This window comes from Leptonychotes weddellii, unplaced genomic scaffold, assembly GCF_054177405.1.
Source record: "Leptonychotes weddellii isolate Sample4059 unplaced genomic scaffold, ASM5417740v2 HiC_scaffold_2477, whole genome shotgun sequence".
In the NCBI taxonomy this organism is placed as follows: Eukaryota; Metazoa; Chordata; class Mammalia; order Carnivora; family Phocidae; genus Leptonychotes; species Leptonychotes weddellii.
The window spans coordinates 397-9,870 of record NW_027838663.1 but is presented as its reverse complement, the minus strand read 5'-3'; the positions used below and the strand labels follow the sequence as shown (position 1 = coordinate 9,870).

Here is a 9,474-nt window from a genome sequence, read left to right as displayed (position 1 = left end):
CTTATAATAATAATTATTAAGAATAGTATGATAGGATGTCAAAAAGTTATCTGCAACAATTGCCTCAATCCTCCACTTTACTGTAAGAATGAAGACCAATCTCTGTCCTTTCTCCCCACCCTACCCCGTTTCTGTGTCCTTTTGTTTGTTTGTTTGTTTTGTGTGGGAGAAGAAAATGGTGGAAGGTAGCAAGTAATAAGGCTTTTTTCTTTTTAACTCTTTTTCTGTCCTTCATTGGCAAAAAAGCTTGGGCTAGTTTTTTAACCACAGATTTAGCACAAATTAATTTTGGTATATTGTTGTCTTGTAACCCAACTTTAACAAGGTGGTTTTTAAACATTCCTTTATTTTTCTCATGAAAAATAAATCATTTCAGATGATCGTTGGAGATTTTGTTTCTGTCTGATCAACACAAGCTAAAGAAGACTCCTGCTAGTATTTCCATTTCAAAATATCACACTTACTCTTCAAGCTATTGGTGGGGGTTTGGGCAGAAGAGGTTTAAAAATGACATTTAATCTATTTAAATGTGCCTGTGAAACACCGAAGCCTTCTTGTTCAGGAAAGCCGTCGCGAGGGTGCCTGGGTGGCTCAGATGGTTAAGTGTCTGTCTTCAGCTCAGGTCATGATCCCAGAGTCCTGGGATCGAGCCCCATGTCTGGCTCCTAGCTCAGCTGGGAGCCTGCTTCTTCTTCTCCCCCCACCTCTCCCCTTCTCATGCTCTCTCTCTCTCTGTATCTCTCTGTCTCAAATGAATAAATAAAATCTTAAAAAAAAAAAAGAAAGCAGTTGCAGCATCCTGTTGGCAAAGAAGGCTTGGCTATTAATCAGGTGAATGGTGCTTTTTCACATCATAGCTGTGTCTTGAGTTTTAATACTAAATTTTGGTTAAGAATTGCAATAGTGCCTTTAAGAAGTATACTACATAAAGACAATTGTTTTCTTTTAAAATATAAAATCATCTCTACTTATTTTGTTACTTTTAATTGTGGAAATTTTCATAATACATAAAAATAGAAAGAATAATAGAGTGAACCCTCATAAACACATCACTCAGCTTGAAGTGTCTTCAATATTCTTCAGCTTGTTTCAAGATGGGCTTTTAATGTAAAATTTTTAATAGAAACAGGCATACATAATTGATTTGCATGTTTTGAAAAGACTATGTGTTAATGCCAGAATCCATGCTGGTGTGTGTGTGTGTGTGTGTGTCTGAAATCCAATTTTATTCAATTGCAGCTTTAAATCCTTTCTAGGACAAGGTAGATCTTCCTTAAATAGAAAATAATCAATTGAATTATTTATTGAATACTTAACACATACCCAGCCTGGTGTGAGCTTCTCTGAGGGAATGATGCCAAGAAATGTTAAGACACTGTTCCTCAAAGAGGTAGAAAAATAGGGAATAAATCAAGTCATATCCCAGGCTCAAGAACAAGTTGGTGAGGCCTCGACCTCGAGCAGAGTTTCCCAACATTTCTTGTCCTGAAAGCCTCTTTCACAGTATTAAGCAATCTCTTGAATCCTGAGGAATTTGAAAAATAATTTCATCATTTGTGTGTGATATACAAAAAAGTGTTGACATATATTTTATTTTATATAAGCCTATTTTTTTTAAAGATTTTATTTATTTATTTGAGACAGAGAGAATGAGATACAGAGAGCATGAGAGGGAGGAGGGTCAGAGGGAGAAGCAGACTCCCTGCCGAGCAGGGAGCCCGATGCGGGACTCGATCCAGGGACTCCAGGATCATGACCTGAGCCGAAGGCAGTCGCTTAACCAACTGAGCCACCCAGGCGCCCTAAGCCTATTTTATTAAAAAATTTTAGTGATAAGTTTATTTTAAATAAATTGAAAATATTCACAAAATAAATTATGGATGTTTAAGATGCTCATACACATACACATAAATATTGGTGCTTTCCCATTTAATAGTTTTACATTATTCAAATTATTTTAATTACATAAGTAAAAGCATTTTATGACATGTTTTAAAATGGCACACTGTGTTTAGCTTTAGGACCAAATGTGTTAACATGGTGTTTTCCAAGTCTGATACACCTACCTCTTTTTGCATGGGAGATGACATTAGGTGTAACAAAGATGAAATTTTTTGTTTTAAATGTTACATATTTATTTTAAGGGTATTTGGTCTCTTGTATTGTAGGAATAAAATTTCCTTCCAAAATAAACATTTTAAAGAAAAACATTTTAGTAAATAATGGTACACGTGGCACTTGGATATGCAAACAAACCAAACCAAACCAAACCAAAACAAAAAAACCCAGCAAAAAAACCCCAATATGAAGTGATGCACAAAAAAGCAAACTTTGTGAAACATGATGTTGTGGCATCAAAAATGGAAAAAAATTGCTTACATTTGTTTGAATCCTTGAATTTTGATTTTTAAAAGGTACAAGGTTTCAAAAAGTACGGTTAGTGTTTTGTTCACAAAATAACTCTATGAGAGAAACCATTTGGGGCAGCTCTTACAAGTATTTCACAAATAATGCTGAGCTAGTAGGCCAGTCTTTATTCTCACTGTGTGAAAAGCCAAACTAGACATAAACTAATTTAGAGTTTATCTATGCAACTTACAGTTGTGGTGAAAATCTTGAGGCAATTTTCTAAAATTGAGGCAACTTTATTAGGTCCCTCATACTAGTTACATTTCAACGTCCTTGATCTTTGTGCTTCATGTCTCCAGCCAGTTGTCTATTATAGGTTTATATCAGTGGTTTTCAGGAGAGGGAAAGGAGAGGAATTTTGCCTCCCACTTGCTGGGGACATTTGGCAATGTCTGGAGACAGTTTTGGTGTCACAAGCCTGGGGACAAGGGTGTTACTATCATCTAGCACGGAGAGGCCAGGGATACGGCTAAACCTTCTACAACGCACGGAACACCCCACCACAAAAAAGAATGATTTGGCCCAAAGTGTCAATAGTACTGAGGTTGCAAAATACTGATACCATGTAAACAGTACATGTCTGCGAAAGATAAAAATTAAAAGCAGTGGGCGCCTGGGTGGCTCAGTCGTTAAGCGTCTGCCTTCGGCTCAGGTCATGATCTCAGGGTCCTGGGATCGAGCCCCGCATCGGGCTCCCTGTTTGGCGGGAAGCCTGCTTCTCCCTCTCCTACTCCCTCTGCTTGTGTTCCCTCTCTCGCTGTGTCTCTCTCTGTCAAATAAATAAATAAAATCTTAAAAAAAAATTAAAAGCAATGCAGTCAAAACTATCATGGAAGCTATTTTGTGGGGTAATAAACTGAATGACTTACCCTCTTACAAGCAAACTCATCTTCCCCAACCTCTGTGCATGTTTACTCAGAGGCTCTCAGATGTTCCCTTTTAAGGGGGGGGGGACCTACAAATTTAAATTATCATGCATATTTATTGACTTAAAAATACAAAGAAAACAGACACCTTAATTGCCTTTACTAATGTGAAACCCTGGGGCTTTGCTGATCTGAAGACTGAGAGCAATAGGCCACACAGGCTGGAGTCTGTCTCTGGGATTTTAAAAACTGAATTTGAAAGAGAGAAATCTTTCCTCTACAAAAGACAGAATGATGCCAACCCCCAAGAAGAACAGGACATGAGAGATCCAGATGAAGGGGGACAGACAGTGTCCTCCTTACTGGGCCCATTCATCCCTGTGATTCGGTTACTGAGCCAGGAAATTGTTCATTTTTGCCTAAGCCAACTTGAATTAGGCTTCTGTCACTCACAACCAAAAAGTCCGGACTGACATACCAGTGGATCAACATAGGCAATTTCAAGAATCAGCAATAATGCAATGAAATGTGAATTTTGAACTTGAGATTGGTTCTTTGATTGCAAAATTGAAGATAGAAATCCTAAACTACTCACTCAACAAACATTTCTACCTAGCATGTACCTAATATTCTGTGCTCACTGCTGGAAACACAAAGACAAAGAATAGTCTCTCCTTTCAAGGAGCTCTCAGGCTACTTGGGGAGACAGAAGAGTTCCATACGGTATGAGTGCTATGGTAGAAGCAAACACATCTTATTATAGGACCCCTTAGGAGGGACACTAGCCCTACCAGGTTAAGAATAACTTAGAGGTGGTGACTGCCTAAACTGAGTCTTGAAGGACATGAGATGGGAAAAGTAGGGAGTACAAAGGGCATTCTCACTGGAGAGAATGATAGTGATGGCGAGGTAAAACCAAAACACTTCTAGTCATGCATTATAGTGGAGCATGGCGTGCAACGGGTTGGCATTAGTGATGGACACGGGAGAGTGGCCAGGAAGGAGGCTGGAATGGAGGCCAGGGGTTGTGGGTTGAGTATCTTGGTGAAAAATCAGCACTTTAGTCCCAAAAGCTTTGGAGAGCCATTTACTGGATTTTATGCAGAGCAGGAACATGATGCATGTTAGAAATAATCACTCTGTGGTAAAACAGAGATAATAATCGTGGGTACCTGGCAAGGTTGTTGTCAAAATTGCAGATAATATTTAAATCCATGATTACCATGCTTAGAGATGGCCAAGTTAAAAAATGTACTCTCTTTCTGTTCCAAATACCGCTCAAAACTCAGAGTGGAGCATCCATTAGTAGGTATGATTAGGGCAGTTTTTTTTTTTTTTTTCACCTGAGGCTTAGACTCAGTGTAAGGTAATCACCAAATCTGCAATAAAGTTGGGATTTAAATTCCAGGTCAGTCTCAGGACTGGCTAGGCCATTCAGGTTTCCTCCAAACCAGGACCCTGCCAGACGATACGGAGTTTTCAAGGTTATCCTGGAACTAGAAAGACCCCAATAGCCACTATGAAATCTTTTCAGTGTCTGAGGATTGGGGAATAAAGTGAATTGAGTTTTATATTAGGTTTTTTTAACTCAGTAAAATGTGTGAACTTGGACTAAAAACGAATCCTCAAGAATGCTGCTTCTGGGTCACAGGCGGCAAAATAAGGAAGAAATAACCTCATTGCAACATAAAATATCAAATTAATCTTTTCCATGTTAAAGGAAGAACAGAGAAGGAACAAGTGGGAAAAATGAGTTCATCTCAGGCTACCAAACCATTGCAAGATTTCTTTCTGGAGTTATACGTCCCTGGGCTAAGAAGCATATTTCACTTTCTGACTGATTTCAAGGGACCCCTTACACTCCTTATTTAGGTGAGTGATTTAGAAATTTTAAAGAGATAGAAGAAATTATTTGGGAAAGGCAATAATTAAAAACGTAATCCCTCAATTTAAAACAATACAATTTCTTTCACTATCAGAGAGTGCTAATTTTGTGTAAAAGGCAGAGTTTATCTCGAATTAGGAGAAAATGAAAAAACATCTGAAAATACAGCATTTTATACGCTAAGTTTGAAAGCAATGTCTATTTGTTAGTTACAACTTTTTCCTGTGTATTTTTTTATCAGATAGCCAGTTTTCAAGGCTTTAAAATAACCACTAAAACATATTGTTCATGAAAATTCCAATTGTTAACATTTTTCCAGGTAATCAAAAACTTTTCAACAATTGAGAACATTTTTCTTTATAAGAAGGTTAAATAAACATATATGTACATGTATTTGCTTATTTAACTTTAAAAAGACTATATAAAAGACCACCAACAGTAGCTTCCTCGAGGTTGAAACTGTCAGGTAGAGAGGGAGAGAGGAATTTCACTTTTTAACTTTATACCCTCTGGTACAACCTGATGTTTCTCAATCTACACAAGCATGTAGTATGTATGAATGCATACATTTTAATAATTTAAAGAACTAGATAAAAGGAATACTTTTCTAACTTATATATGCATAATCTTCATAGTAAATAGCTATAAGTTTTCTCCCCTTTAAGGTCCTACTTGCCAAATCACAGTACACCCTCACGTTAATCATATGTTCTATAGACAACTCTAATCAAAGGTATGGAAATGACCTTGAAATCATAACGCAATCTGTTTACTGCAAAGGCAGATGTGACTGACTCATAGCACAACACACATGTATAATAGCCCAGAAAGTTCAAAAAGAAAAGAAGCGTGGAGATGGGTGGGTAGATAGTTTTGTATGTACAAATTTAGACACGGAGTAATTTCATGTTCCTATACATTTTTTCTACTTCTACACATTTCACATTCGATTATCAAAAATCAAATTACTCCTCCTAACACATTATGAAACACTACTACTAAAGTGTCTTCATTTTCAAAGCGTAACAGGTGTCCAGAGTAATTTATTTTCCCCAAGGAAACTATTTGACTCAAGAAGTTTAACCTGATTCTAGATATTAGCCTCAATGTGAAGTGAAGTCTCTTTAAAATCCCTGAAAGGGCGCCTGGGTGGCTCAGTTGGTTAAGCGACTGCCTTCGGCTCAGGTCATGATCCTGGAGTCCCTGGATCGAGTCCTGCATCAGGCTACCTGCTCAGCAGGGAGTCTGCTTCCCCCCTTTTGTGCTCTTTCTCTCTCTCTCAAATAAATAAATAAAATCTTGAAAAAAAATAAAATCCCTGAAAGACTGCTCTTTTAAAAACATTCTTAATAAAGACATTCGGTGTTTAATTATGTTGTCATTTATAAATTAATTCATTTAATCCCACTAAGCTTCCGTTTCCTTATCTTTAAAATGGGGATACTAATAGGACCTAGTTCATAAAGTTATGATGAGGATTAAATGTGATAATGCACACAGAATGCTTAATATAGTCTGTGGTACTTAATAAGCATCCAACCAATATTTGCTATTATTTTGCTTACATTTTCACTATTGTTTTAGTAATTTTAACATCTTCCAACATTAACTCTAGCTCTTAAAACATACTGAGTACAGCATATTCTTCCCAGTTTTTATATTACTAATTTAATTTTAACTCTTAGAACAGCCTCATTTTTTCTGCCATGTAACACAGGTAAAACCAACTGTGAAATACATTTATCTCAATTCCTATATTTAATATGTATCAGTTAATTAACATGTCTTTAGCTTATTATTGCTAAGTATCACTAAGAATAGCAATACTAACAACAAATGGTGATTAGAAAAGGTCATGCCATAAAAAAATTCTGAAATGGCTGCACATTGTCAGAAAAGGGTTTCAGCAATTAGATTTCTAAAGTACTGGTTTTTCACAGAATGAAAGTAAACTCATATTCTCACACTCTAATGTATACTTGTAGGTTTTAAGAGTTAAAATATTGTAAAAGCACAACCTTTAAGGAAAATAATTGGCTTAATACATTATCAAGAACTTAGACAAATAAAACATGACCTGAAGGGTGAAATTTGAGGCTAGAACTTGTGAGTTAGACTACAATTAGTTGAGCTGATGTCAATAAAAAAAGAATTATTTAAACACAAGATACATTTCTTAGTGTTTCTTTTGAACTCCTGCTCCTTACATTCTGGAGCTATTACAGGAAGCCAGCCGTACAATACCTTGATGAGGTTGTGTCCTACAGTGTAGACAGCTGCTAAGTCTCCCCTCTCTCCAGGCGCGTGCATACCTGTCCCGTACCCATGCCAAGCAATTAGATATGGATTGTGAATTGTAATCCAATATTTGACACGGTCCCCAAACATCTGGAAACAGTAGGTGGCATAGTCATTGAAGATACCTGTTATGGTTTCATTTTTCCACCCCCCATATTTTTCTTGTAGCGCCAGAGGCAAATCCCAATGGTATAAAGTCACCACAGGTTCAATGTTTCTAAATACTAAAGCATCGAGAAGAGTATTGTAGTACTGGAGACCTTTTGCGTTGGCAACTGCTGCTATCCCATCGGGGAAGAGCCTTGGCCAGGAAATTGAAAATTGATAAAAAGAAACTCCGATAAAATCCAGGGCTGATAAGTCTTTTTCCAGAAAAATGTAACTGTCACTGGAACTATTCGTGCTGTTGACATTTTGAAGGTGTGTTTGGATGAAATGATCCCATATAGAGGGTCCTTTTCCATCTGTCTTCCAATTCCCTTCCACTTGAAATGCTCCAGTCCCAACGCCCCAGAAAAAGTTTTTAGGAAAAGTGTCATAGAGAAAGAGCTGACTTTCATTTACCGGACTAAAATGAGGAGTTTTAGACCATATAGCTCTTCCATCTCCAGAGAATCCAGTTACAGCTCTTAGGAGAATAAATGCCAACAGGATGACAGATCTTTGCAGCCCGCAGTTGCACATTGTTTTCCTATAGTCTGTGTTTCTTTCATCGGTGCTGAGGAAAATCCATTCATTCCCTGGAGATCCAGCCGCACAGCCTGGCTTCATTTGGTACTAACTGCTCGCCTGTCTTATCATCGCTTCAGTAAAAGCTTGTGATTGTAAAGCTCTGTCAATGATTAGCTTGAACTGTGAGACTTAGGATGGGTCATGGGGAGCAGCGTAATTTGAGGGAGGTTTCCTTCCCTTTTACTATGGGAAAAGTGATATGAAAAACGCATCACCCATAGTAGTCTGCGTAACTAAAACGTAGATAAACAATGAATAAAAATGCCATATTCCCTCTGGAGCCTTGCATATGGACCCAAATCTTTTCTGAATGTTTGAACGTTACTGAATAAAGTTTATACCTTTTCTATGTTCCTAGTTTTTGAGTGGTGATTTTATTATTCCACGTTTCAGGAGAAGCAAAACAAATAAGTAGCATTCCTATATGCCGATAATCTAGAATTAGAAAATACAATAAGGTGCTACACGTCCACAGAAATTATAACACATCTAAGAATAATCTTACCAAATGCTACCCATGTTAAGACAATTATAAAAATGTATTGATAAATTTAAGAGAAATGAATGAAGAAGTATATAGCACTTTCTGGGTGGAAACACTGAATATTTTCCCATTTAATTTATACATTTAAGTGCACTTTCAACCTAAATCCTCTCATCCCAAATTTGAGTCCAACAAAATTACTGTGAAGGTTCACTTGACAAATAGTCGATATTTACCAAAAAATAAAAAATAAAAGAAAAAACCCTGACAAAGAAAATAGTGAAGGCATAGACTACCTTTAGATATGAAAACATAAAAAAAAAAAAAAAAGCACAATTTAGCATGATTCTGGAATAAGAATAAAGAGAAAGAAAATACTGTACAGAATCCATAGCCTCCAGACAACTTTATAAAAATTTAATCTTTTAAGTTTTTTTTTTTTTTATTTATTTGAGAGAGAGAATGAGAGAGAGCACATGAGAGGGGGGAGGGTCAGAGGGAGAAGCAGACTCCCTGCCGAGCAGGGAGCCCAATGCGGGACTCGATCCAGGGACTCCAGGATCATGACCTGAGCCGAAGGCAGTCGCCCAACCGACTGAGCCACCCAGGCGCCCTAAAAATTTAATCTTTTAAATATCTGAAGTACCCCATACTAATGAAACGCAGAGTGGTTAATAGTTTGGCCTCTGGAATCAGACTGCGTGGGTTTAAATATAGCTGTGTGACTAAGGACAAGTTACTTAACCTTTCTGCACCCCAGTTTCCTGTTAAGTAAGAAAAGGCACAATACCGGCATCTAC

General features: G+C 37.3%; 1 pseudogene across 1 annotated transcript; it reads right to left on the bottom strand.

The window, feature by feature from the left end:
• Positions 1 to 790: 790 nt before the first annotated feature.
• On the bottom strand, positions 791 to 8,376 carry LOC145718898 (beta-klotho pseudogene; annotated as a pseudogene). Its single transcript, XR_014142074.1, has 2 exons — positions 2,600 to 8,376; positions 791 to 1,525 (listed from the first exon to the last, which is right to left on the bottom strand). The product of XR_014142074.1 is annotated as a beta-klotho pseudogene (transcript).
• Between the last annotated feature and the right edge of the window lie 1,098 nt (positions 8,377 to 9,474).